Here is a 27,881-nt window from a genome sequence, read left to right as displayed (position 1 = left end):
TGCTTCCAGTTATACATTTCAATATGCTTCAGAAACATTCTCTTTCTGGTGGATTCACTGGGATCCCCCTTAAATTCTCCATAGCAATCAGTAGCTGACATCAGCCCACACCCTCGTAAGTTACAGAGGATGCAGGCGGCTTGGAATCGGCAACAACCAACCCACTGCTTTTACCTTCCTGTGCTCCTCATTGTTATCTACCTCCCTTTGGATTTGCTCAAATGCTCCAGCATCTTTATGAAGCAGAAGGGTGCTAAAACTGGCACATATTTATCAAGTGGTTCCCCATATATAGTTCTGCACTCCAGTTGCTATAGAAATAAGCCAGAAAGTCTAACTCTGGATTCTTATGTTTCACATATTCAAATTTAGATGAACTGTAACGTGGTTACCAAAAAAAAGTTATCTTCCATGAGATAGAAATGCAAACTTGCTATTTCACTTGCCTCTTTAAACTAATAAAGCCATCACGTGAAGACAGAAGAAATCATTTGTCTGTTCCATTGTATTTTCTTTAGACTTGAGGGAGTTTCGCTGATAGTGAAAACTTAGTCTTGGGTATTCTAACCACCCTGAAACTTAATGGAGCAGGGGAGAAATACAGAAGAGAGAGCATTACAACAGAATGATATGGCGTGCTTTACAGGTGCTCGGCATAACAAACTACTTTTGTTTTTCTAGTATTACTTCACCGAAATAGAATTCACTTGGACACTGGCCAAGACTGATTGCGAGGCCTAAGGGGTAGCGCAGGTGAGGCTGTTGTCCAAAATGTGTACTAAACTCAAAAGGGAAAATGCAAGGACTGAATCCAAGCCCTGAGTGTTGAGAAATAGGCAGAACGCTCCATGTCTCATTGCCCTACTTTCTAGCCAAGTTTTCTTCATTTTTCCTCAAAAGAAATTGAAAAATCACTCTGGTACACGGGCCACTCTTTAGCATTTGTTACTGTAAAGCGTTTGTTCAACTTACAAGTGGTATCACGAGGGATAAAGACATTGAGAAATGTTAAATGGGTCGGAGAAAGGGGAGAAAAGGGATGAGGATCAAGAGAGTACAGACAGTTTTACATGTCATGAAAATCAGTCTTTAAAATAGCATTTTCCCTTTAACCCACGATGGCTAGGAAAACCTGTACTTGAGAAGACACTCACTTGAATAAGCCCTTCCTCAGCAAGATGGCAAATCCTGTGTTACAATATTTGAAAGGAAAACTGATTTACATCCGAACAGTAAGAGGGAGCTTACACATGTTACTTCTCAGTGAATGTCACTTGTCAGCATTTGAAGTCTCCTGGTTGATGGGTCCAGGCTCTTGAGTGCCACAGGTCACATACGTCATGCTACGCAGGTGCCCAAATATGAAGTCTCATTGAGAGTTGGACGGGAACTCGGAGATGTTCACTAAGGAGTGTAGAGACCATAACAGTTACCTTAGCTTTTATTTCTATGAGGGAGGAAGAGGATCACACTGACTGAGCTTCTAATTGCACAGGGGGGTGTCTGTGACGGCCAGGAGTCTGAAGGGACAGTATGAGGAATTTCAGTTCACTGTTAAACAAAGAGAATGTCTCTCACAAGAAGCTAGAGATGTTATTTAAAAGACCTTCAAATGACTGACTAAATTCTTGGCCATTGTATCCATCTGAGCTATCCATTTGCAGGCACGAGATTCCATAAAACAGAGCAACAGCATCCAACACTGAGGTGGCGAAAGATAGTGACTAAATGCTTTTACTTGGAAATCAAGTAGGTGGAGGTTCAACTCATACCTACCACTTAGCTAATGATTGAGCGGACAGAGGTACTTAATCTCGCTAAGTTTTGGTTTCTTCAATTGTAAAAGGGGGACAACTAATAATACTGTGCACCATTGAGGGCTCTGGTGAGAACTAAGTGAAATGACGTGCTATACATGACGTGCCTTGCATCTGAAACATAGCACATATTCAAAAACTATTAGCTGGTAGTGTTGCTACCATTATTATTATTTCCACAGAAGCAAGACAATAATCTAAACTACCTTTTTTCCTTTTCATTCATATCTCATGTCAGTGGGATATAATAACTATGAACTGTAACTAGTATAATCATATGATCACTGGCCTGTTACTACTTCAGGTTCTTCAGGAATTGCAAGTGAATGTCTCCTAAACCTGCCCACACATTTCATGTCTGGGTGGCTTCAGGTCACCCGGCGCTACAGTACTAACCCAGCCTGCTGCTTCCTATAACACTTTCCTGGTCCAGTACCAGCTTGGGCTCCACATCACCAGGAACATGCTACCTTTTCACCGCTAATTTGCAGTTTCTCTCTGGTCTTAGGGCTTTCAAAATTGGATACGGTCAATTTCATTACTAGTGGTCTGTGGAGTCAATTTTTAAATCATTAATCTTTGTAAACTCAAAGGTGCACCCATCAGCAAACATTCTTGCAGAGTTTTCATTATTTGGGGCAACAGGGGAAATGGACGTACAGGCAACATTCTCCCAGAAATAAGACCAAAATGACATCATTAACAGAGAAGTGTTTGTCTGCTGCAAGTTGCACAGGATTCTTTGCATTCTTACTGGATTTTTAAATGTTGCTGAAAATGAGTTGCCGGGAGTTCTTAGAAGGACCCAGCTAGTGAGGATTATGCCTGAAAGCCCCAAGAAAAGCCAGGAACAGAGTCACAACACAACAACAATGACCACAAAAAAGGAGTGGTCACTTCCCTGCTCCGTCCTTGGGAGAAGGGACAGAAATGACAACAGTCCAACAGGTCCGTGCCTTTGCTTACTCACCTGTTTTTGAAATCCAAACGTGGGATCTGAGGAAAGCCACACACCGTTTTTGTTTTCTTGTATACGTTTTTCTGTGTATTTCCTTTCTTCTGGCTTTTAATCTCAGGTACATATGATTAAACACAAGCAATGCTGCCTGAATAAAAAAATAAACAAACACGCACAGAAACAAGAAGAAATGAGTTCCCAGTTCAGAAACCAGGATGAGCACAGGAAGGGGGGTGTCCTGACAGCTTCCCTAAGAAAGGTCACCCCCACCCCCAACCTCCAGCTTCAGGAGGCCGGGCTCCAGCACAGAGGGAGAAGGACGGGAGTAGAGGGAGCGAAGGGAACTACTCTACCCCAAGGAGCTAAATCTAGATCTCGTTTTCTCAGATTCTTCCTGCAGGGTTCAGGGTTTGAGGAGAATCAACTTAACAAAGGAAACAGAGAACTCCTCAAATCTGGGAGCTCTTTAACCAGCCCCCTGACCAAAAAACATCATGGAAGAACAGCCCTTTTACTGCCAACCAAGAAGACCAAACAAACAAACTGTGATGAGAATAAAAGTCTCCATAGTTCATTTCCCCGTGAAAGACCAAGCAGGAGTTTCCCCCGTGAAAGAAAAGCCTTCGCATAAAAAATGTTGGTCATCATTATTTTCACAGCAGATGGGGCCCGAGATACCTCAGGCCTCCTCACATGCAGGCACCAGCCAAAGTGGCTGCTAATTAATGTGCCACACTGGTAAATAAATGACCTTCTCCTTCCATTTACAGGCCAAAGCCTCGGTGACCCGAAAGGCACCACCTGAGACCGAGACTGAACGATCACCGTCTATAAATCATCCTGCAGCGGAAACTCATTTGCTGCGAATATGTGAGTAACGAAGGAAGCCGGGGGAGGCTTTAGTTTTTACTTATTATTTTTCTGTTGTGACACTACCAAAGAAAATACCAATGTCTCAAAGGTCATTGGCCAAGGAAATCAAAATATTTTTTTGTCTCGCCACCTATTTTCCCTATTTCATATTGTGCCTTTTTTCCACGAAGGCAATATGTAGAATGATTTTCTCTTAAAATAAGGGCAAGAAAAATCTTTCATTTATTTTTCTTCTGCACCCACATGATAATTTTCAAGAGTGCGTGTATGTATTGGTAATTTGCTTTACAGCGTTAAAGCGAGAGGCTAACCGGTTAACCCTTCTGCCAGGCCACCCGAGCGTGCATGGCCAGCAGCCGCTGCCTGACACTCCCTCCTTCCCGCCTTACCCTCTGCCCTGGCTGCTGGCACCGACCGATGGACCAGCAGGAACACGGGCTTTCAGAGTTTCCTTTCAACCCCTGACCCCTCCCTGAGTCCCCAGGACGTGACTGGCCCTGTCAAGCCCAGGAAGACAAAAATTTTATGTTTTTAAATTCCTTTTTCAGGTGCACCACGATGAAGAAACACATTTCAGCAAATCCAGAAATAGCACGAAGAGGTAGCTGTCCTGGCTAGAGAGAAAAATCTAGTCTCCTTCAGAGCATGTGTATGTGCATGAGTGTGTATAACTGGGAAATGTACACTCACACTTACCTTTACAGCAGTGTCCAGAGCTTTTTAGAAGTTTTTTCTGCAACAGAATATTCAAAGTAAAAGTAAATAACTATGTGTTTCTTTAGAGTAATCCTAGAATAAGCCTAATACTATCTCCCAAATTAAAATCCCTCGCCACCTCCATTGGCTCTTGAGATTAAAACCTTAGCTCTCCAATATTTTATATTTTTAAGAAGAAGTGATTGGTTATCTTCATTTCTGAAAAAGACAAGGATCTTTCAACATGATTACACTTTTCCCCTGCAGTGTAGTTTTTAACTTATAGTCACAAAAGCAAATATTTCATATAAATCAGATGATGATAATAATGTTTAACTCAGTGTTAATTTAGCAAGTACTTAAACTGAGAGTGAAACTGTGCTAAGAACTTCATGCTTATCACATTATTGAATTCTCAGGATAATAGTGCATTTGTTCCCAGTATTATCCTCATGTTAAAACTGGAGACCAGAGAGATGGAGTAACTTGCAGAAGTTCTGCAGCTAGTAGGTCCATGTGATCCCAGCATCTGAAGGCTTAAGCACGACACTCACCTGCCTGTGCTTGACAGATGGCAAATGATTGTCTCCCCAGAAATTTTTGAGGAAAAGCTTGTTCTGGATGTGTTTGCCAATCCCATTATAATACGGGCTTCAGTGGCGGGCTTCAGCCCATCCCTCCCACGTGTGTTGCATACAGGAGTGTAGACATGGCCAGAGTTGAGTCTCTTACAGAGAACAGCTGGTTCTGGCTGTTGGAAACATTCAAATTAGCTTTTGAGACTTATTGTTAGCCACACCTTCCTGTAGTAGTTCTGGCGACAAATATCCAGGGACAAAATTTGGCAATCACACAAACCAAAAAAAAGAAAAAAGAAAAAAGAAAAACTTTTAGCCAGATAAACAGTTTGCAAGGAAAATAATGTGAACCTCAAAACTTAGGGTTTTTTTTTTTTTACTCTTTCCTGCTTTTTAATCTTGCCTTCACAGAAGGGATCGTAATGTCATATTAAATCAAGATGCATTATAATGAAGGTAAGAAAAAGACCAGATTGCTTTGAACTACAGACTTTGACTTGTATTCTAACACAAATTATGGTGAGAAAGCCCCTGCCTCGGCTACAAAGTGCTCGCGCATCTTAACATATGCAGGGTGTCCCCTGGAATTTTTAGAAGCAACCTTGTTGCTGTTTTCTCCTCACTGCTCAGAAAAATAAAGTCCCCGCGAGGAGATAAAGGTCAGCCACTGAAGCAGATGGCGTTATCTGTTTTCCATCTCCCTTCAGGCACTTAAATTTTTCCCTCTTTATGGAAATGTTGTGCTCAGTAGAAGTATAAACAAATTGTAAGAGACCATTTATTTAACAGTGTGACAGCTTAACCAAATCTCCTTGTAGACAGGCTCCCATGATAAGATTCCATTCTCTCATGTGACGGAGGGAAATTCACATTCAAAGGAGAGTGTAATTTCATGTGAAAACCTGTCATGTTGACGGTCCGTTCTCCACAGTCAACCTGTTCACAGGGTTAGTTGTGGCCCAGCTACATTACCACGCTCATGCTGAGTACCATCGTCTCCTTCATCTTGGGAAATCTTGGCATTAAATAAAATAACAGAGCTGATCCTTTATGCAAATGCCACCAAGGAATATGGGCCACTTAGCAGAGATGCCTTTTCTTGCCGTAAGGAGCGTTGGTATTGGAAATACTGCTTTCTGCCAAGAACTCCAAAGTCATCCTGTCACGACCTATTAATTCAGAGATCAGTCTCCTTGTTGGCAGCGAACCACCAAACCCACAAAGTTGTGTTTGATTTGCTCTTGGAGGATAGACTGACTTCACCCCGCTGAACTCCGGGAGAGTGATGCCTCACTGCCGTCCGTCCCAATGCTGTGAAGGACACAGCACTGTTCAGGGATGTTAGTGCGCGGCTGATCTGCTCCAGGCAGCTTTACCTGAGAGCAAGGACAAGAAAATCACAGCTGACTGCACAGGCTCTCAGGGAGATTTGGTCTACTCTGCAGACGCAGAGCTTTCTATTAACAAAAGTTAATAAGGTCTCCCAACAGCTCATTCACCGAGTAAGAAAATATGCTGCTTTCTTGGCAACTGGAGAGTATGTACAGCAACAATGGCAAGAGTAGACGCCTGGCCCTGGCTGGTGTAGCTCAGTGGATTGAGCACAGGCCTGCGAACCAGAGGATCGAGGTTTGGTTCCCAGTCAGGGCACATGCCTGGGTTGCAGGCCAGTTCCCTGCAGGCCAACTCCCAGCAGGGGACACACCAAAGGCAACCATATATTGATGTTTCTCTCCCTCTCTCCTTTCCCCTCTTAAAGATAAATAAATAAATAAAATCTTAAAAAAAAAAGAGTAGACGCCTGTATTTTTCTTATGGAATGTATACACACAGCCCACTTTCTCAGCAATGGCTCCATCTTCTTGAATCAATAGACCGATTTTGGTTGCGGGATGTTATTACTCACTGCTAATCCAGGAGAGCTGGACAGGGCTCTTCTCCTGGCCTAACGATAGAATTTTCATCCAGGCCTAAACCAAACAGCATACTGTATTTCTTCTTGTCGCAGACATTGGTTCCGGAGGCTTGTGTGTGAATTGCCGGATGTTTGCCTACACCAACTGTACCAAGGCTTTTCCACTTCCTGTTGTATTCAAATTCTGAAGGATGGAGCTCCAGGAACTGCTGGAAGACACTTTATGATTATACAAGGCCTAAGATTAGAGCTGCTATGAAGGAAACTGGTGCAAAAAAAGGAGAGGAATCAGTTTATGTTGCTATCACTTAAGCTCAATCAAGCCACACCTGAAGGTGATTTTCCTTAGACGCCCCAGTTTTACTCACGTTTTTACAACAGATGACTTGAGTTATCTTACCTGTCACATACCACCTAGACAATCATACCTGAAACAGCTGGAAAAATTGCTTCCTTTTTAAAAATTTCAAAGGCTAAGCGTTCAAGTATTTTATGTTTTAATATAATCAACTTTGCCCTTCACTAGAGTTGTATCTTTTCCTAAACAACATTTTGGGGACAATACATTATAAACACATCTCATCAAACTAATCAAGAGTAGTAATAATAAATGTTCTGTGTGGGCAAAGTGTTTTAGTCTACCAAGAGCCTGCAAAAACATTATCTCACTTGATCCTCATAAGCAAAACATGAGCTATGCAGGACACATTTTATTTTCTGTTTTACAGGAAACGGGGTTAGATGATGTCATGTCAAAAGACGCTGAGGAGAAAATTAACCTTGGTGATTGTGTAGCCTATCCTACCATATTACAGATGCAGACCCTGGTTTCAAGAAGCTCGGAGATTTGCCTAACATCACATAGCTAATCATTTCATTCATACTTGGAGGAGGGCAATTTTTTTGAATTTGTGAGTTCAGCCGTTACATCATGTTTATTATCCATAAATCTCTTATATACCTGGGTGCTTAAAGCAGAGCTTCCTTCCTCAAAAGGAGAAACCATATTTCACTCCTACACAAGAAACATTAAATCTAATTCAGTTCATGTTTCTGAGCCCTGGAAATGTGACTGGGTCACAGGCTTGACAGAACAGATCTTCCCATCCGTATCCACAACCATAACCAAGACCACGACACTGTGCCTTTCCTCCCAGCCCTGAGATGCCATTCTATCACCTTCATATTGTAAATCCTTAAGGATTCCGCTCAGCTCGGGATTCCTTATTCGGGACAGGTGACCATCTCGGCTTTACTCTTCATGTTAAGCCACAAAGTTGCCTCTTCACCGGCAGCAGAAGCTTTTCTGCCTGGAGGCCCGCCATCAGCGTGCACCTGAGAACCTGCTACCCCCCAATAATACCCTCCTTGATCTCCGTGGGCAAGGTTGCTACAGGCGGGTATCTCTGGCGTGAATTGAAATACTCCAGATGGGTAGGTTGTTGCCACCTCCTTCCCCACAAACACCTCTCTAAAAATTGGATGACGATCTCTTTGGCTACTCAAATAGATTCGATGAACAAAATCCATTCATTCAAATGTTTCAGCAGATACTACATGCCAGGCACCGTTCCAGGTGCTGGAATAAAGTTGTGAACAACATAGAGAAAACAAATCTCTAATCTTGTGGATTTCACATTCTAGAGAAGAAGACAATAAACAAGGTAAGTAAAATATATAGTTAGGTAGAGATAGGTGTTAAGGAGAGAAAAAATGAAGCAGAAAATAGAATGGGCTTTCCTGAGATGACTTTGTTTGAGTAAATAAGGGAAGTGGGAGATGTGGCCACGTTGTGTGTCTGGGAGAGGAGCAATCTAGGTGGAAGGACTGCAAATGCAAAGGCCCTGGGGCAGACGCATGCCTCATGTGCATTCGAGGAACAGCAAGGAGGCCAGTGTGGCTTCACTGGGGTACTTGAGAGGGAGATCAGTAGGAAATGGGTCAAGAGATAACAGGGCATCATTGTGTGCATTTGGCTGTTATTCTGAATGAAATGGAAAGAAGCCCTTGAACAGTTTTGAATAAGGAGCATCACGACTAGATTTTGTATTGACAAGATACCTCTGGCTGCTGGAGTAAGAAGAAACTGAGGGAGGCAAGGGTGGAAGCGAGGAGATGGCCGTGGTAGTAAGAGCTGATGGAGAGTTGGGCCAGGACAATAACGGGAAGGTGATGTGAAGACTGTGAATGCCATTGCATTTGCTGCAAGATCTGCTGGGTATGAGAGAGGAGATAGAGTCAAGGATGCTCTTCAGATCTTCTGGCCGAAAGGACTGGTAGAGTGGAATAGCCCTCCTTCACTAGTAACTGGAGACTGCAGGCGAAGCTGGCTTTGGGGAGGATGCCAGGACCTCGGTTCTGGGCATGTTAAGTTTGAAATGCTAAGGAGACACACAACGAGAGATGTCAAGAGGACAGGTGGTCTTATGAGTTTAAAGAACCGTCTAGAGTAGAGATAAAACTGTGGGAGTCATCAGTACAGAGATGGTACTTAAATTCAGAGGACTGCATGCAGCACTTACCAAGAGAGTAAATGTAATAAGAAAAGTAAAACACCCAAGGGCTGAGCTCTGGCAAAGCCTAATGTTTACAGTTTGAAGAGATGAAGAAGACTCTGTCCAGGGAGGTAGGAGGAATACCAGGAGAAGCTGAAAGGCAATAGAAGAAAGTATTTCAAAGAGGAAAGGGGCATTGACCTGGTTAAATGCTGTTTGTAGGTCAATTAAGATGAAGTTTGAGAGGTTACAACTGACTTCGCAATACCGTAACTCATCTGGTGGCCTTGAACAATGTCAGTGGAAGGGTAGGGCCCCAACCTGCCTTGAGTGAGTTCAGGAAAGAGGGAGAGAAGCAACGGGAGGTTGCACCCGTCTTTCAAGGGGCTTTTCTCTAAAGGGAAGGAGAAACATGGGATATAATTAGAAGAGGAAATAGGTCAGAGAGGGTTATTTCTAAGACAACAGGCATAACAGCATGTTTGTATATTGATGAGAATGATCCCGTGGAGGGGGAGAACTTAAAAATGCAGGAGAGGGGAGACAGTTACTAGAACAAATGTTTTGAGGTAGGACCAAGGGCTGGGGTATTGCCCAGGGGCAGACACTGGTCATGGGCAGGAGCAAAGTCAAGCCATCATAATGATGGGAGAGAAGGCAGAGACTAGGCCAGAGAGGCAGGTGGGTCACTAGAGACAAGGTAGAACCTTATGAGAATTCCCTGATCACTCCCCTTTTCTTGATGAAGTAGTGTGCACTTCTCACAGAGGTTACTTCCCAAAATTTTTGCAAAGCTAAGGAATGTCAATGTCAAGAATTTTGGGACTGGGAAATCTAAAAGTTGTGCTACTATTCTTAGTTTTACACCTAACATCATAATCTGAAGAGTACAGGGCTCTACTCTCCCAGCATGAGGCCTATCTTTCCAGAAACAAACTTCTGACCCCCAGATTAGATGGTTCTGAGGAAGTCTCACATACCCACTTCTGTCCCTCGTGGGGAAGGGACACCAACCCTTCCATTATCTCAATTTCACAGTGTCTGCCTTTCCTCTCTTCCACAAGGTTCCCCCTCTCCATTAAGTCTTTTTTCAGATGTTCAGGAGAGCATACTATGGGAACGGTAGCAGTGACTAGTGGACCAAAAAGGCACCCCAGGGAAATTCTACACAGATGCCTGCATCTTAGTCGTTTTCCCAGATTTGCACTACACTTGTCCTTGATCATTTCTTTCTCTGCTTCACAAATATAAAATAATTTCTGCCATTAAACAAAAAGACCTGCTTAAATCTCTGAGAGGGGACAGCAAAAATGATGACGAATATGATAAATGCGTGCTTCCACAACTTAGAATTTGAGATTTTCAGTGTCCAGGCAGGAAGGGAAAGAACGGGAATCAGAATGCATTACCTCCTTGAATCCTGCCATCTCTAGGTGGTAGTTATTATTATTTCCATTCTATAGGTGACATTCAGCAAGAACAACTTGTCCCAAGTCCCACACTAGTAAACGGAGGACCCAGACTTGAACCCTGGACTCTCAGAGCTCAGGGTCAGGTCCTCTGCTCCATGATCAGTTCAGAAAGGCAAATGCGATATCAATAGGTAATAAAAGATGTTTCTGTCCTGTCCCTGAACTGGCTCTCCAGGTAATTCAGAAACTCCTCCTTCGAGCCCTTGTTCTTTGGTGTTCATGCTACAAAGAACCTTTTGTTGCACCATGGGCATTAGGAACATTGCTTTCTGCCAAGGTGACTTTTAATTTATCAGAGGTCTCTCTGGTAGATAGATGCCCAAACTATTTGGTTACTGTTTGCTTGGCCAAAAAAACAGGAAGGGAAGAGGTACTCAACTGGAATGAGGATCTGTTTGGGGGGTTTTCTGTTGTTTTTTGGGGGGGGGATTGCCTTTGGGATTCCTTATTTTCAAAAACAACTCTCATCTTGCCCTACAGTGGTGGTGTTCTCATGCTCTGCATTCTGCATCCCAAATAGGCTTTCAAAGCATTCCAAGTGGGCACTGACCATTTTGTGCAGATCAGCTTTTCCGAGCGCGTGATCTACAGTGGCCACTCCGTTTTCTCTCTTCAGCCTGCCCAGCCCCCTTCACCAGCAGCTGAGGACATGGAGGCCTCCATCCTAGACCAACTTCTCAACCCTTCTGTCTTTGTAGCAGATTTGCTTCGTGCTCCTCCTCACCTCCTCTCTCTTATCGCAGGCAGGAAGCAGCGTGCCTCGTCATTCCCAGGATAATCTTTTTATGTGTGTCCTCCATCCTACTTCCTCCTCTGGCCTTGGGAATCTCCTCTCACGTTTTCAAGCTCAAGTTCAACCTAGTGTCTACGTAGCTCCCCTTAAAAATGAAAAAGTCTTCCTATTTCTTTAAGCTACTGCCCCCTTTCTTAAGTTTCACTGCTAAACTTTTTGGAAGAGATTCCAAACTCACAATAGGTTAACTTCCTTTTATTGCAACCTGTCCTGACCATTCTACTGAAATCTCTCACTTGGGACATCAGCAGTGGTCAGGAGCATAGTTGGGTCCTTGTTCTGTTCTGGGTCCTTAACTCTCCTGATCGGTAGAGTTAAGAGTGTTGGCAGCAGTCAGGCCTGGGTACAAGTCCTAACTCTGTCTCTTAACTCTGTTAGGAGGCTGGCGCAGACTAAGTAGTCCACAAATGTTAGTTGTTATTCTCCTCATAACTATTATTAGCCATCCCCCCTTTTGGAAATTCTTTCCTCCCTTCACATCCCTGCCACTAAGCTCTTGGTTCTCCTCCAATCTCTAAGGCTTTCTTGAAGCCCCCTCACTGGTCTCTCTTCCTTTTCCCTTCCTTAAATTTAGGCAGTCTCCAAGCTTCCACCTTTTGCTTTTTCTGTTTTCCTCTGTGTCTTTTCCCTTAGAGCTCCCGCTCAGTCCCACAGCCCTCCCTCTCCCCAGTGTGAGCAGGGACACTGCTAGCCCACGCCCTGCCGTGACTGTTCTGACGGCTGGAGGTTGCCTTGCTCCCCTTCTCTGGTGGAGACCCATCCTCAATGCCACCTCCTTCAGGAAGCCTTCTAGTCTCATCCATTCTTAGTTAGAATTCAGCTCTATCTTGGGAGTCTTTGCTTTACAAAGATTCCCATTTCTGCACTTATCATTACATAGTTCAAAGTAATAGTACTATTGCTTTGAACTATGTCTGGGCATGTGTAGTTCTAACTCCCTCATTAGACTATAAACTCTGTAGGACAGGAAGCATATTTTAATCACCCTTTTACTCCCACATGCTGACTATGATGTATGTATCGTGGTAGGCTGAACCCATGTGAACTGATAGGAAGGGCAAGTAGGCTGAGTGTTCAGATACCTAAGCACCATTGCTTCTCGGCCTTTTGGCTAGGATCAAGTGCAGATACCTAAGCACCTCCCAAACTGGACCCCAAGAGATGGGATGGCTCACAAAAGGGAGGAAACATGAGTGCTAAAAAGAACTGAAAGGAGGGAAGAATAAAAATGAAGTATGTTAGGGGGACATAGGGATTGTAACACGGTGAGAGAGGGCTGGGACAGGAGACCACAAGGAAGGTGGGTACGCTTAGGGGCACGGGGAGCCAGGACAGTCCGAAGGCAGCGGGGCAGGTGACAGAAAAGGGGGGAATCCTGTTTCCTGCCCCATGGCTTTGGGCTTTTATTTTCTCATGTAATTTCTCTGGTCCAGCGAGAATAAAACCAAATTTCAAAAGAGTACTTGGGAGCTTATTATTTATAAAGGCTTGAAAGATCTTCAGACATGAAGTATGGGAAAGAGGGATTTTATTGTTTCATACGTAGTCTTTAAATATTAAAGTGAGACAAAGATCCTTAAATACAACTGGAAAATATCCCATAAGACGTGTCTTTCATTTTTCTGATGAAACATTGTAAATAAGACACACTGACCACATTGATTATAAACATCTATTGAATAAATTTTTAAACAACCAAATGAGAACTACTGGTAAATTATATATAGAATTCATGTTTACATCTCTTTGTTTTACTTATCCTTGTACCCAAAGGGGGCAGGTGCAATAAATTCATTTTTACATTAAATTCATTTTTAATATCAGTTTTTCTCCCCCCCCCATTCTTCTTTACATTAGCAGTATATGTTTCAATTAAGCTGAAATCCCACAGGCTGCTCTCCTGAATTGATCATTTAAACACAGGCCTGATGCAAAACACACCCTGCTTGGACGAGGCCTTCTGCACCCTTGAGAACCCTCCTAGAATGTTCCACGGACGGTTTTAGAATTTTTATTTTTGAAAACTGGCATATGAAACATTTTCTACAACAGAAACATGTCAACAACATCCTATTTGCAGCAGAAGAAAACACCATTGGGATGACGCCTTGAAAACACATTTGGGTGATGGCAGATCACAAGACGCTTGGCTCTGAAGTCAAGATATCGGGTTTCAAACAAAAATATAGAGACTGGATATGAATAAACTCTCCCAAAAGCTCATGCTGCTCTCCTGGCTGGGGATTCAGATGGGGGATCAGTAACACTGGCAGATGACTCCAGAGAAATAAGGATCCCATCTGCAGGCAGATGAAAAGAAGGGGGAAAATTTCTTTGGGTGCTTTGCTTGAGTTGCGTTAGAAACGAGAGAGTCTATCACATCTTTCTAACAACATCGGCTGGTGTTCTCCTGCCAACAATTTAATTGGTTTAGAACTATGTTAAACTCGGAGAATGGCATCATCCATCTCAAGGGACACAGGCTCACTCCTGCCTAACTAGTGGGAAAGGGAGACACAAAAGTTCAATGACATCTAGCATCAGCAGCCCAGCCTGTCTCTTGTTTTTGCACACGCATATGGAAGACAGTATGACAAGGTAGCTCTCTCTACATGCAACATGCCTTCAATCTGGTCCCCAAAGAGATATAAATAGATATATTCCATTATCCATCCAGATCTGCTCTCTAATCTGCTCCATTCCACTCCGTGAAGCAGGGGCTGACTGATACAGACCGTACAACCTGGGCCTGACTAACAGACCCACTGGCGGGAGACCGGAGGGTGGGAGAAGGGCGAGTCTTGGGTATTCATTTTCCCAGCTCCCTGTGGGTTGGCTGCTTTACCATCAAAAGCTAAGCTCCTGCCAAATATTCTCTTTACATAGCCATTCCTTCTGAATTCTCCAAATCACTTGCCCCTCCAGGCCCAGGAGTGGCAGGGGTTCGCAAGAGCCCTCACAGCAAACACCTGCAAAGTTACCGCAGTGCACCATCTGCTTCCTGTTACATCCCTGACTGAGTGGGGGCCAACCAGGATGGGTTATCAGCGGCTCCCCCAATAATGCACCGAAGGCTTGAAGACTGGCAAACAGATCACAATAACCAGTGCTGTAATTCTTCAGTGGCGTTGACCTTGGACATGGGAGAAAGGGGGGAAAATAGCAAGAATTCCATATACTTCTTATTCTTGTCTTAGATCTTTACCATAGTGGGTAAAAACTAAGCCATAAGTAACTTCATTCTAGAGTCAAGTCTTTGATCTTATAATTTAGTTGAGGCTTGCGGATGGTTTTCATTTTCATATTGCAGTTATTCAGACGTTAATGCCAATATCAAGAGAGGGAATTATTTATAACCAGGATAACATTTTAAACTCTAAAACTACATTGTTCTAGAGAATTTGCCACTGAGAGATGAAATTTTGGGAAAACACTCCACTTTGATTTAATTTTCATTCTCTAGTCTGTCCTAGGTTCTGTGTTTTACTTTTTCTCTTTAAGCCTTCCCATTTATACAACCAGATCCTTGCATCTCTCGCCATCAGTTCTCTTCATTTCCCACTCCAAGTTATCAGCCTCCTTGAGGAAGCAACTGTGTCCTAGAAATTGGAGCAAGGAACAGAAGCACACCGATCGAATTACTTTCCTTCAAGTCCAACGTGACTCTTTCTGCGTGCCTAAATTTTTCTTTTGGCAAAACGAGCGATAACGGAGTTAGTGCCGCTGCACTTTAATAGACTGAGTCGTAGCAGAGCTGACAGGGCCTGAGGATTCGTCGTTACGCCAGCTTCACCGCAGAAAGAGTTTGTTGTTATATATTGTACAGCACTCTGCCTTCCAACAGACAGAAGATTGCCTCAAAAATAACTCCTTACTATTAAAATATATCTGACTCTAAATGAAATGAGAGGAAGTGTATTCATCTGGACATGAGATGTAAATACAGATTTTTTTTAAAAAAAGGATATGTGTTCTGGAACTGTCAGCCTTTTTCAGCCAATGGTTTGATGAGTGTATGGTTTGATGAGACAGTTTGATGAACTGTCGAGACTCGGCCCAACTGATTTGTTATTCTTCTTATTATTTTTAACACTGAAACAGAACTTTTACTGTCTCTACGGCAGAATGAAGGTTTGGATCACCGAAATAAAGACCAGGACTGTAGAGCTTAGTGGATAGGATCCATATGTTTTTCCCACTCACTAAACATCTATAATTCATTCATTCAAAAACACTTATGAGTGTACATCTAACTGTAATTCAGTTTAAGGACTATCATTAAGGTTTGCACCACAAGCTGTGGGAGCACAGATAAGGCAGCAGTTAGTTCTAGGGCTGGGGGTGGGTAGTGAGGGAGACTCACACTTATATCAGACAATTCAAGGCAGAAAGAACAGCACGTGTGAAGGCCCAGGAGTGTGAGATGCCTGATGGGACCAGGAAGTGGGGACTGGGTAGGCAGTTCTGGGTGGGCCCCATGCACCATGCCAAGGAGTCTGGGCCATCACAGGCGCTTTACAGGAGTTTGACCCAGGGAAGGGCCATAATGCATTTGTATTTTTTTTTTTATCTTCACCCAAGGACATTTCTTTTCACTGCTTTTAGAGAAAGAGGAAGGGAGGGAGAGAGAGAGAAACATCGGTGCGAGACAGGAATATCAATCAATTGCCTCCTATAAGCACCCCGCCCAGGGATCAAACCCACAACCTACATGTATGCCCTGATCAGGAATCGAACTCTCAATCTTTCAGCACAGCACAATGCTGAAATCAACAGAGCCACACTGGCCAGGGCCACATTTATGTTTTTGAAAGGTTATGTTGTTTGAAACTTGAATGGATTGGATGCTTGAGGAGCAGATAGGAGATCACTGTAAGAGTCAAGGTCAAAGAGAGTGTGGGTTTGAATTAGGGCAATGGGACTGGAAGGGAGAGAAAAGGGCTACATCTCACAGATGCTTTAAAGGCACAAATGGAGGCCCTGGCTGGTGTAGCTCAGTGGATTGAGCACAAGCCTGTGAACCACACAATTGTGGTTCGATTCCCAGTCAGGGCACATGCCTGGGTTGCAGGCCAGTTCCCAGCGGGGAGCTCATGAGAGGCAACCATACATTGATATTTCTCTCCTTCTCTCCTTCCCTTCTCCTCTAAAGATAAATAAATTTTTAAAAATATAAATAAATAAATAAATAAATAAAGGCACAAATCGATAGACTGAGGCTTGCTGGCCAGATTGCAGGGGCGGGGCTGCGGGGAGTGAGGCACAGTGAAATGAGTCAGAGATGATTTTGAAGTTTGTAACTAGTGAACCAGAGGAATATGCTTGTGGGAGAGAGAGTGAATTCAATTATGGATACGCGCAGTTTGTGGTTGCTGGGGCCATCCAGGTGGAGATAGTCAGTTGACAGATGAAACATGAGGCTGGAACTCAGAAGCCAAGTCTGGGTGGGAGATGATGCAAATTTTGGAAATCATTGTTTCATCAACATCAGTGCAAAAGGGATGGATGAGATCACACAGAGCAAACACAGAATGGGAAGAGGAAATGGATGTAAAAAGCAGAGTCCAATGGGCACGTTTTATTCCCAACTGTGCAGCATTCATTCTTTTCGTCCGGTGCTCTTCCCTCACTTATCTTTTGGCCAGCTACTCTTCCCACTTTGTGCAATTCTGGTGAAGAAAATCTTCAGGGTGTCCTATCAAAACTATGCTTGCCCTCTGCCCCGGGAAGGAAGCAGTGAGCATCGCATGCCCTGGCCACGCGGACGCTATCAGCGATGTGGCAGTGGTGTGCTGGAGCCGGCCCCTTCCAGCACACAAGTGGCATCGTGTTGGTAGGTTAAAATCAGCAAAGGTATTCACAACACGGAAGTTAGCAGATGCTACAAATCAGCCCTTACCCCGCCCTCCACCAAAAGTCACCCAGCACTCTGCTGGATGTAGGGGTGAACCCAGCGCCCAGCGGTGAACGTCGCCCAGAGATCTGATTTACAGGTCCCAGGGGGAAAATGTTCTTTTCATTCTGGATTGGAAACTCTGAGGTGATGTCAAACTTTCCTACTGTGTGTCAGAACTGCCTGAGAAGAAAATCGTTCCACATAAGGAGGGAAGGACAAGAGATGAAAAGAGTACAGACGCCCAAGCACATAATCTGTTGCTGTTTTATTTTTTCAATTAAAATTTTTTCTTCAAATTTTCAGATGTAATAGACTTGTAGAAAGTCATATATGTATTCGATTAATAAATAATAAGGAAATAAACATCTCAATAAACATATAGAATATTATCAATTGCCCAGAAGGGTACTGTATGGTATCTCCCTACCCTCTACCTTGACCTTTATAATAATCATTTCCTACCTTTTAAAAACTTTTATGATGCATGTACACATTCTTATACAAAAAAGTATCCTCCTTCCTCCCTTCTTACTTTCCTTCCTTCCTTCCTTTTATTCCTTCTTTCATTCTTTCTTACTGTATCGCTTAGGACAAACCCAGAATTTAGGACAGCATTGTTTTCCTGATACGGGACAAATTGGAATCGGGTTAGAAGTTGATAGGTAAGAGCCACTGGAGCAAGACTGAAGAACCAGAGGCAGAATGATTTGCATGGTTGTCGGGAAAATGGAGGGACATGGAATCCAGCCTGCCCATGGAGGCCTCCGCTATGGCACAGACAATGGTGAGAGGCCTCTTTCTGATGCAGAAAAGAGGATTGATATCCACTCATGAAAACTCTTGCCACTTTAATACACACAAGGTGCAGCTCAAAAATAGTAAGCTACCCAATTTTTGTCTTAGCCTACATGGTATACTCTGAGTCTCTCTTGGCTTTGCACCCCTACATTTTGGGATTAGTGACTGGGATCTCCTCTTGCTTCCTCCTGCAGCCCGGCATCTCTGGGCACAGCTCTGTGTGCTTGGCTCTGGCCCCCGGAACCTGGTGCTCCTTGACCTTCTCCCTGGCACAGGTTCTGGCCTTGACTTTCTCCATGGAATCTCAGCCAATGGCCCAACACCTTTTTCTGCTTCCCTTGGAGCACACAACACCACAGCCCGGTGGGCACTTTTCCTGTCTCTAGCTTAGCTCTGTGTCTAAGGCAGCCAGCCCCCACGGTGGGGTGGAGTGTGGAGACGTTGGCAAAGGGGAGCAAAGTAGATAAATGTGTGAAGGCAGATGTCTGGGCAGTAGAGTTGCCAGGGTCCACCCCATTGCCGACTCTGCATCTTTAGCCTTTTGGACCATGTCCATACCAGGAGTTCTAGGCCCTCTGATGGCTGCTGCTCAAGAAGTCCCAAGGCCACAGATCCATTTCCCAGCCGACTTCTGGTAAAATATGTGTGTGAACTGCCTCAGCTATTTCAAAAACAAAATGCTTCCACAAATTAAAAATGTTTTGGATTCCTTGCCTTGTCTCTGAGCTTGCTTTTGAAGTACAAATTAGCCAGAGAAATAGGTGCTTCATATTTCCAAAAAGAAAAAGAAAATGAAAAATAGGAGACCTTGCGCCCCGGCTGGCGTAGCTCAGTGGATTGAGCTCTGGCCTGCGAATCAAAGGATCGCGGTTCGATTCCCAGTCAGGGCACATGCCTGGGTTGCAGGCCGGTTCCCTGCAGGGGACACACAAGAAGCAACCATACATTGATATTTCCCTCCTTCTCTCCTTCCCTTCCAAGCCTCTAAAGATAAATAAATAAAATCTTTAAAAAAAAAAAAAGAGGAGACCTTGCTAAAGATAGTTAGCTCTGGTGGGAATTTTTTAAAAATTATTTAAGAGGCTGCAACTAAATGCCTGTGGATTCTAATGACACTTAGCAAAAGCTGTCTCCTGTCCTTAAAAGTATGGAAGACACTGCATGAGAAGTGTCTCACAGGGCCGGTGACAATGAAAGGCTTTGAACTTTTGGAACTAGAGACTGGATTATACAAAACATTCCTCTGTGCAGGAGTAGAGAGCTCAGATGACTCGTAGTGCTGTTCTGACTCTTGATTTGAAGGGGAGGCACGGGCACGCGACCACTGTGACCCAGCTAACACCAGCGCTTTTCCGCTCATTCCAATGCATGGCAGAGGCTGCTCTCCCTCTTCCTTTGATGAACGAGTGTGGCACCGGCACATTTGTCTTGTAACTGGCAGCAATTCTCAAGTCAGTGATAATGAGGGTCTTCCTGAGAAGGAAGTCAAACGCCCCAGTGAGTTTGTTGAAGGCCACTGCTTCTCCTAGCCGATGTCCCACGCAGTTCCCAACCAGCCGGGGACGCCCAGTGACAGGATGGGAGTGCAATAGTATTTCCGAAGATGGGAAATCCCTGGATATTGATCATAAAAACGCACGAACACCCCATCTTCTTTATCAACCTGTAGAATAATACTATCCTGACCATAGAGCTGAACAGTGAAAAAAGGTCACGCTTGCCCCCTCATTTGAAAGAATTCCACAAAACTGAAATTGCCCCCACCCCAAACCTACCACATGTATTTGCGGAGCACCTGGGCAGAACAAATAAACAATTACATGAATACATTAGTACTTGTCTAGTGGCTATTTATGAATTAATAGAGTGGATGAGAATGACAACACAATTTTAAGAAAAAAATGGAGATTTCAAGAGTGAGAGACGAGGTCCCACAGGAACAATGTCAGGCATTTGGTATCAGAAGACAGAAAACATAGACCTAATACAGCAGAAAGCCAAAAACTTCTGGCTTTGTTCTGTCAGACATTATGAAACTTTTGCTCAGAGACCTCCAAACCCAGAATTTATTTCAAATAGGAATTGGAATTTTCACTCCCTGGCAGGAACACATGAGTTTCTGGAGCCAGCAAGGCCTATACTCCGCAGAACGTAGTTCATAACACGCAGGCCGCGGTACCAGAGGTGGGATCTGGACCCTGCCTCTCAAGCTTCAGGCGCAAAGCCGAGTCCCACATCTCTTAGTCCCTTCACCTCTGAGCGGCGCATGGTCCACACAATGTCTGACAAGTAAATGAGATTATGGAAGTAAAATAAATGAGATTACAGAGCTTCTGTTTTTAGCTTCGCAACAGTCTTTATTATGAATCGGTGTTACAATGGACGCTTTTGTTTAAATGCATGAAACTTTAGGGGCATTTTCTTTCTATCAATTCACTTATTCTTCAGTTATTTATTTTTTTAAAAGCCCATACATTTATTAGGCTATTCTACATGCTAGATACCACGCTAAGATGTTAACAAATCAAAGAGAAAAATAAAAATAAATGCATGGTAAGGGCCTTTGGAGCATGCCTAGGGGCAAGAAAGAGATAGATAAGAAAAAGATGGATAAGAAAACATATAATGAGCCAAATAAAATCTTTCAGTTGATATCAGTGGATGTGGCAAAGAAACTAAGGAGAAAAGTGTGATCAACTGTGTGTGTGTGTCTGTGTGTGTGTGTGTACACCCGGCGGGGCTGGGGTGTATACAAGTTGATGAGTGAACAGGAGTTGTTAGCAGGTCTGGTTGAAGGGCATTTCAGGGACGAGTTCCTGGACACAGGAAACACCCTGGAGACAGAGGAGCGGAAGCCTTTCCTTACAACAGGGACCTGGAGTGTTGAGGGAACCAGATGACAGAGGCCAAAACAGGGGGGAGGGGTCAGACTTCAGAAGGCCTTCTGTGTTAAGCTAGGGAGGTGGATTCGATCCTGCAGTCTCGGTAGGGTTTCAGCACAGTGAGATGTGAACGTGAACGTGGTGTTCTGAAAGTCACTCCCGCAGCAGGGCGGAGAACCAGCTGGAGGGCAGGGGGCGGAATCAGGCCAAACAATAGGCAGATTATTTCAAGGGTCTGAACCAGTGACATCCAACGAAGGAAAAAGGAATGGAGGGGGCCAAAGGAGACTCAGTGGAGGAATGCCCAGGAGGAGAGGCACTGAGGAGTGAGAATTTTGAGCTTGGGTGATGGCTGGTGTGTTCATGGAGACAGGGAGTGGGGAGTGGGGAGCGACTTGGGGTCGCCTGTGGGACATCAGGGTGAGAGGTCCTGCAGGAAACAGGGTTGTGGGTTTAGAGCAGAGGTTTTTAAACGAAACGGTTTAGAGTCTGTGAAAGTGGGTGGGGAAAAATGCATCCTTGTTCTCGATAACCTCCAACTACAATTTGGTATTTCCTTTATGTGTGTTGGCAGCAAATACAATGGTATTAGCAAGTACCTCTGATTCTGTCACTAGTGGAACCACAGATATATTCACATCATTTTTCAGTATTGTTTATACTCATCACTTCCTCAAAATGATACTAGTTATCAGGCCTGCTGCTATTATTATTTAACAATAACAAAAAAGCATACGCATTATATAACACATTTGCTTTTAATATTTTAACAATTATATTTCAACATGACTTGTTTCATTCGTAATCCCCTTCATTTTGTAAGGATTTAAACATTTTAAGGAAGGAGTTCATGGCCTTCAGCAGGCTGCCAAATATATCCATGGACCAAAGAAAAGTCAAGAATATCTGGACCAGTGTTTGAAGGCTTCAGGACTGGTCTGCTGAGCAACAATATGCTGAAAAGGATGTGACCTATTCCAGGGATCTCCATAAATAGACTGGGACCAAAAGGAAATGGTTGACTGCAAAAGAAAACGAAGTTTGTACTTGTTTGGTTAGGAAGCCTCTGGCCTCCTTCCCAAAATAGCTGGCCTTTATAGATCCAGTCTCTCAGTCAAAATGTGCTCCGGGCTGGTTTCATTTATCGCTCTTGGGGAAATGGTGCAGATGAGAACCGTAAGCCAAGGTGACGGTGTCGACAGATCCCTGGGCCTTCCAAAAAATGAACATCACTCAGCAGTGAGTTTGCACTGTTTGTACAAATCAGTTATGATGAGCGGAATGTAAAGCAAATGACAGAACTGCATAATTGTCCCCAGAAAGGTCCTCTCCTTTCCTGAATCCAGATCCTGATGTTTAAGAGGCCATAAAGAACAATGTGTGCAGTTGGGTACAGAAAATACTTCGGGGTGGTTGGCTCAGCTGGCGCCAAGGCCAGACGTGACCACAGGCTTTGTCCTTTCGCTGGAGTCACAGGCCCTCCCTCTGTTAACGGAGCTTTATCTTTTTCAGCCTGCGAAGGCGAAGAAGGATGAGGGGTTGAGAAGGAGCCTTGCCTTCACACTAACCCTCTCTCATTGCTGGAGCTCTGCATCTTGTAGCTGCTCCTGGGAGGCAAAACAATGAAAACTGCTATGTGACTTTCATCCTAATAAAATGTAAAAGTCCTCTAGAAGGTCTCAACCCTAAAAAATTCACTTGCGCAACTCTGTCCCATCAAAGCACCACTCGTGTGCACAAGGTGTTGCTTGAGTGTTGGGTATGATGCCGAAAACCGGAAACACCCTGAAAGTCCGCCAAGGGGCAACTGGCCAGTTAATCACGGTTCATCATAGTGGTTGAGCAGAATGGACAGTATGGACAGTTATTCATGCTACGTTGTTAAGTTTAAAAAAATGCAGAATAATATTTATTTTTAAAAAGTGTGCGTGAAATTCTAAAAGANAAGTCCTCTAGAAGGTCTCAACCCTAAAAAATTCACTTGCGCAACTCTGTCCCATCAAAGCACCACTCGTGTGCACAAGGTGTTGCCTGAGTGTTGGGTATGATGCTGAAAACCGGAAACACTCTGAAAGTCCGCCAAGGGGCAACTGGCCAGTTAATCACGGTTCATCACAGTGGTTGAGCAGAATGGACAGTATGGACAGTTATTCATGCTACGTTGTTAAGTTAAAAAAAATGCAGAATAATATTTATTTTTAAAAAGTGTACGTGAAATTCTAAAAGATTAGCAGTCCTGTTTTAGGGGTTGAGTGTGGAATTTAGTGGAGGAGGAAGATGAGAGTTTCAAAGAAAAACGGTTATTCTTTTTTTTTTTTTTGAAAAACGGTTATTCTTTAGTAAAATATCTCCATGTAGTTTGAATTGCAAAACTGCTTTCGAGGTTTAAAGTATAATTGAAAGAAAGGACACATCAGCTCTCATCAAATGCAATGGTAATCATCTGGTCATCGGTTTTCTAATTTTAATTTATTGAGAAAACCATGCTATATCTGAACACTCTGTCTCGGGAGCATGAGGGATAACTGTGAGTGACAGACACCCAACATAACTGTGTCTTACACAGGTGGGGACTGTATTTCTTTGGAGGTAGACAGTCCAGGGCTGGTTTAGCAGTGCTGTTTCTCTGCAGCCCTCCCTCCCGAGTGTGTGGCCTCATCCTTGTGGCCTAAGTTGGGGCGAGAGTGACGGTCACCTCACCTCTCTTCTCAGAAGCAGAATGGAGGAAGAGACCAACAAGGGGTCACCACCTGCGTTCCCCCCCCTGAATCCCTGGCCTCAGTGTTCTATGACAGTGCAATACACAGACAAAATAGACGCCTCTTCTGCAGACTCAAGACAAGCAGGAGCACCTGAAGCCCTCTTCTCAGGGACTTGTCTTGTTTCTCTTCCTCCACCCGGCCTCCCCCTTCTTCTGCTTGCCCTTCCCTCCTCCTTCCCTCCCACTTGGGTTAGCCAAGCAGGCACTGCTCAGACCTGGAGAGGTCGCTGTGGCTCAGGTTGCTTTGGGGTTGCTAGCGCCCACCCCAGGATGGCAGGGGTGGGGGGTGCACAACTGAAGCCTCCTGTTTCTGAGGAGAGTTTGGAGAATAGGCTCTCAGAGCGTGGGAAAGATAGGACGGGCAAAAGATGCAGCCATTCAGCCAGCTCGTGTTCTCCTCCTGACCAGAGAATCGGCGAGTCTGGTGTGTGTGTGAGCATGTATATGTGTGAGTGTGTGCTGTTTGTGAGATTTCAGCTACTCGATTTCTCAGCATCTCTCTCACTCACCCCCAAAATGTTGACCACTACCTCTCTGGTGACACTTTACTTTCTCTTTTTCCTACTTTCGAGCGAGAACTGCCGCATAACAGCCATTGTCAACCTCTGTGCCGTGGCACAATGGTGCCACAAGAAATTTTAAAGCATGCAGCCCCTGACTACTTAGTCAGGGACACTGACCTGTTTCCCCCCAGATTATCACATAAAAAATGACAGCAGTCAACACAACAATGGCTGTCTGGTGTGAATGAGTCAAAATTATACTTATTTTTTTGTCAGATCATCAAAAAATATATTTTTTGGTATGCCACAAAATTTTAGTAATTAGTTTATGTGTGCCATGAGACGAAAAAGGTTGAAAATTGCTGACATATAACATTGCATTCATTTAAGGATTGCAACATAATACTTTGGTGTATGCATATTTTGTGAAATAAGCACAAATTTAGTTAGCACTTATCACTGCACATAGTTAAAGTATATTTTCTTATGACTAGAACTTTTAAAATCCACTCTTCTCTCAACCTTCTAATATACAATATAGTATTGCTAACTATAGTCACATGCCGTACATTACGTCCCAAGAATTTCTCTCTCTTATGACTGGAAGTGCCTTTCAATCATGTTCACCAGCTTCCCCTCTGCTCCTCCCCACCAACTCTGGCAACCACCAATCAGTTCAAATTTTTCAGATTCCACATATAAGTAAGATCACACAGTATTTGTCTTCCTCTGTCTGATTTATATGACTTAGCACAAGACCCTCAAGGTCCAACCATGTTTCATAAATGGCAGGCTTCCTTTTTTAAGGCTGAGTAATATTCCATTATTTATACAACATTTTAAAATCTATTCATCTGTGGATGGACACTTGTTTCCATGTCTTGCCTATTGTAAATAATGCTGCAATGAACATGGGGGCGCAGATATCTCTTTAAGATAATGATTTGTTTCCTTTGTCTAAATATCCAAAAGCAAAATTGCTGGATTTTACTTTCTCTTTCATTGCAGTTGTTTGTGTATCACTTTCTCTTTCCTACTAGTAAGAAGAAATGCTACAGGGGTATACGGCCCCACCCTTAGGACAACCAATCACATGTCCCTGGGGAAGCAAGACCCAGAGGCCCCAACAGCCTTTGCTGTCTTTTACCAAAAATAGAAGACCTCCTCATTTTATTCAGGTTGTACTGGGAAAAGAAAGTGGGCAAAGGGGAGAGAAAGAAGAGCCCAGTCAACAGGGACCTGAATGCTTCTTGCTTTCTTGGAATCTGTTTGCTTTTCATCATCTGCATTACAGTCCCGTTTGGCGCAAAGTGAAGTGTAGGTGAGGCTGAGCCCTACTACAAGAACCAGTCTGTTTCATTTCCAAGGAGAGCTGAGATACTAAGCTCTGGACCCTCAGCGAGATCCCCTCACTGCTTGCATATAGTGCTTACAGCCGCTGTCACTGACCCCAGGATCAGAGGACTCTCACAGCACAGCCTCCATTCCAAAGTAGCTCCTCTGAGTCTGAAAAATGACCCTTCCCTTCCCCTGGCTTCCTCCTCTACTCCTTGCATGGCTCTGAAATCAGGAATTTGGTCTTCCTCTCCCCCCGTCACCCCCCCACTCCCATAGTTCTCACCTGGCGTTTCACAGAGCAGAATGTGGAGTATTAAACTGGTGCTTTAAGAGCACAAACTGTGGAAGCTTCCATCCCCGAATTAGCGGGGTTATCTTGAAACAGGCACGGACTTAACTTCTCAGCCTGTTTTCACATACCCCTAACCAAGAGCTACAAGGAAAACATGGATAGAAATAAATACGACTAAATAGGACACAAACCCAGATCTCGTGCCTGTACTCACTCAGCAAATGTCTGCTGAGCAGCTAATTAGGCCCTGCAGGTAACCGGGACACTCGGATGAACAAAACACAGGAAATCCTGCCCTGTGGAGCTTATGTTCCTTTTCTAACCTTCTGAAAATTGCGGTATAGCGTATATACAGCTTGAGGAGTTGCTGCATATGTGTAGACCAGTGTAACCTGGTACAGAAGGAGAACATATCCCAAATGCCAGGAGGCCTTCCTAACTGTGCCCAGTCACCCCAGCCCCACTCACTCACCAGAGATTACCACTACTTGGACTCTGTGCTTCAGTTTAAAAGAATTAGACCATGCTTCAAGATGCTGGGTGGGTTAAAGAGGTAATGTGTAGAAAACATTTAGCAACATTGCGTGGTCTAGAACCATTCAACAAATGCTAGTTATTATTGTTTCATTGCATCAGTCTATCTGTCTCTTAGCCGGAGTCCTGCCAGGGGAGGTGATAAGGGGCCAGGAAGCAGCAGCCTTTGAACATCTAGAACTGGAATGTCTGCTTGGCCCTGAGGGTCGCTGGTGGCTGAAAGGAAGGGACGCTGCACCCCTAAGGGCCACCTGCAAGAAGAGGCCTGGAGCAAGGGACAATAGGCTGGCCGCTTCTCCTTCCCTCGGTGCATGGCATCAATTCTTTACCTTTTTTTAAAGAAAATTATTTTATGAACCCTACATTACTTTTTCTCTTAAAAAGTACATCATTCTAGTATGGTTGATCCTTAAAAAATTGTCAGCTTATAAAAATGTGATCTATAGAAAACCTTTCAGGAACGGCAGTATTACCTGAATTACTTTTAATTGAGATAATTGATTGGCATATAATATTGACATATAATATCATATTAGTTTGGGGTATGCAAATTAATAATTTGATTTTGTATATAGTGCAGAATGATCCATCGTCATGTCTATCATCACACAGTTATATTTTTTCTTGAGATGAAAACTTTTAAGATATACTTTCTTAGCCATTTTTAGATATACATTACAGTATCATTCATTACAGTCACCATGCTGTACATTAGGCATTGATTGTTGAGGGCAGTGTCCCCAATCATCCTTCTGTTCTCTCTTGACCCTCTAACTGGGCCCTGGTCCACGGGATGGAGCTGCCAAACCTCAGATATGACGGTTCAGCGCCAGCCAGGAACCAATCAACATCCAGGGCTGTCTCACACTCAAGTTTGCTTTTCACCCAGCATCCTGGCTTAACACGCGACTCCTCGCACACCCGTAGGAGATGCTATCAGACCTGTCCTCATTCATAACACTGACATGACTTCTGCTCTGCAGATCGGTTTTTAATGAAAACTCCCACGAGATTGCTGCACAGCGGAGGAAGGAACAGAGGATGATAAATGTGCTAAGGCGAAACAGGATACAGTCCAGAGATGGTTGGGATGCAGTTGGTCTTTCAAATAAATATTGTATGAAAAACATTAGCAAAAGTGTCAAAAGCCTCTGTCTGAGTTTCAAATATTCGCACAGGGTTTTTCCTTCTGGTCATCAGCAGAGGTAGACACGCATTCCCGCCTAGGGCCCGTGTGGAGCCCAGCCTTTCCCCCCCTAGAGCATCTTTCTGAAACTGGC

General features: G+C 43.9%; 1 pseudogene; it reads left to right on the top strand.

Annotated features, from left to right (window-relative positions):
* LOC118992506 (gamma-tubulin complex component 3-like) overlaps positions 1–27,881 on the top strand; it is a 63,374-nt pseudogene that overhangs the window by 7,132 nt on the left and 28,361 nt on the right.

The sequence above is a fragment of the Sturnira hondurensis genome, unplaced genomic scaffold, assembly GCF_014824575.4.
Source record: "Sturnira hondurensis isolate 20B ecotype Veracruz unplaced genomic scaffold, ASM1482457v3 Scaffold0008196, whole genome shotgun sequence".
NCBI lineage: Eukaryota > Metazoa > Chordata > Mammalia > Chiroptera > Phyllostomidae > Sturnira > Sturnira hondurensis.
The sequence above is the reverse complement of the archived record's forward strand: the minus strand, read 5'-3'. Positions and strand labels throughout refer to the sequence as shown.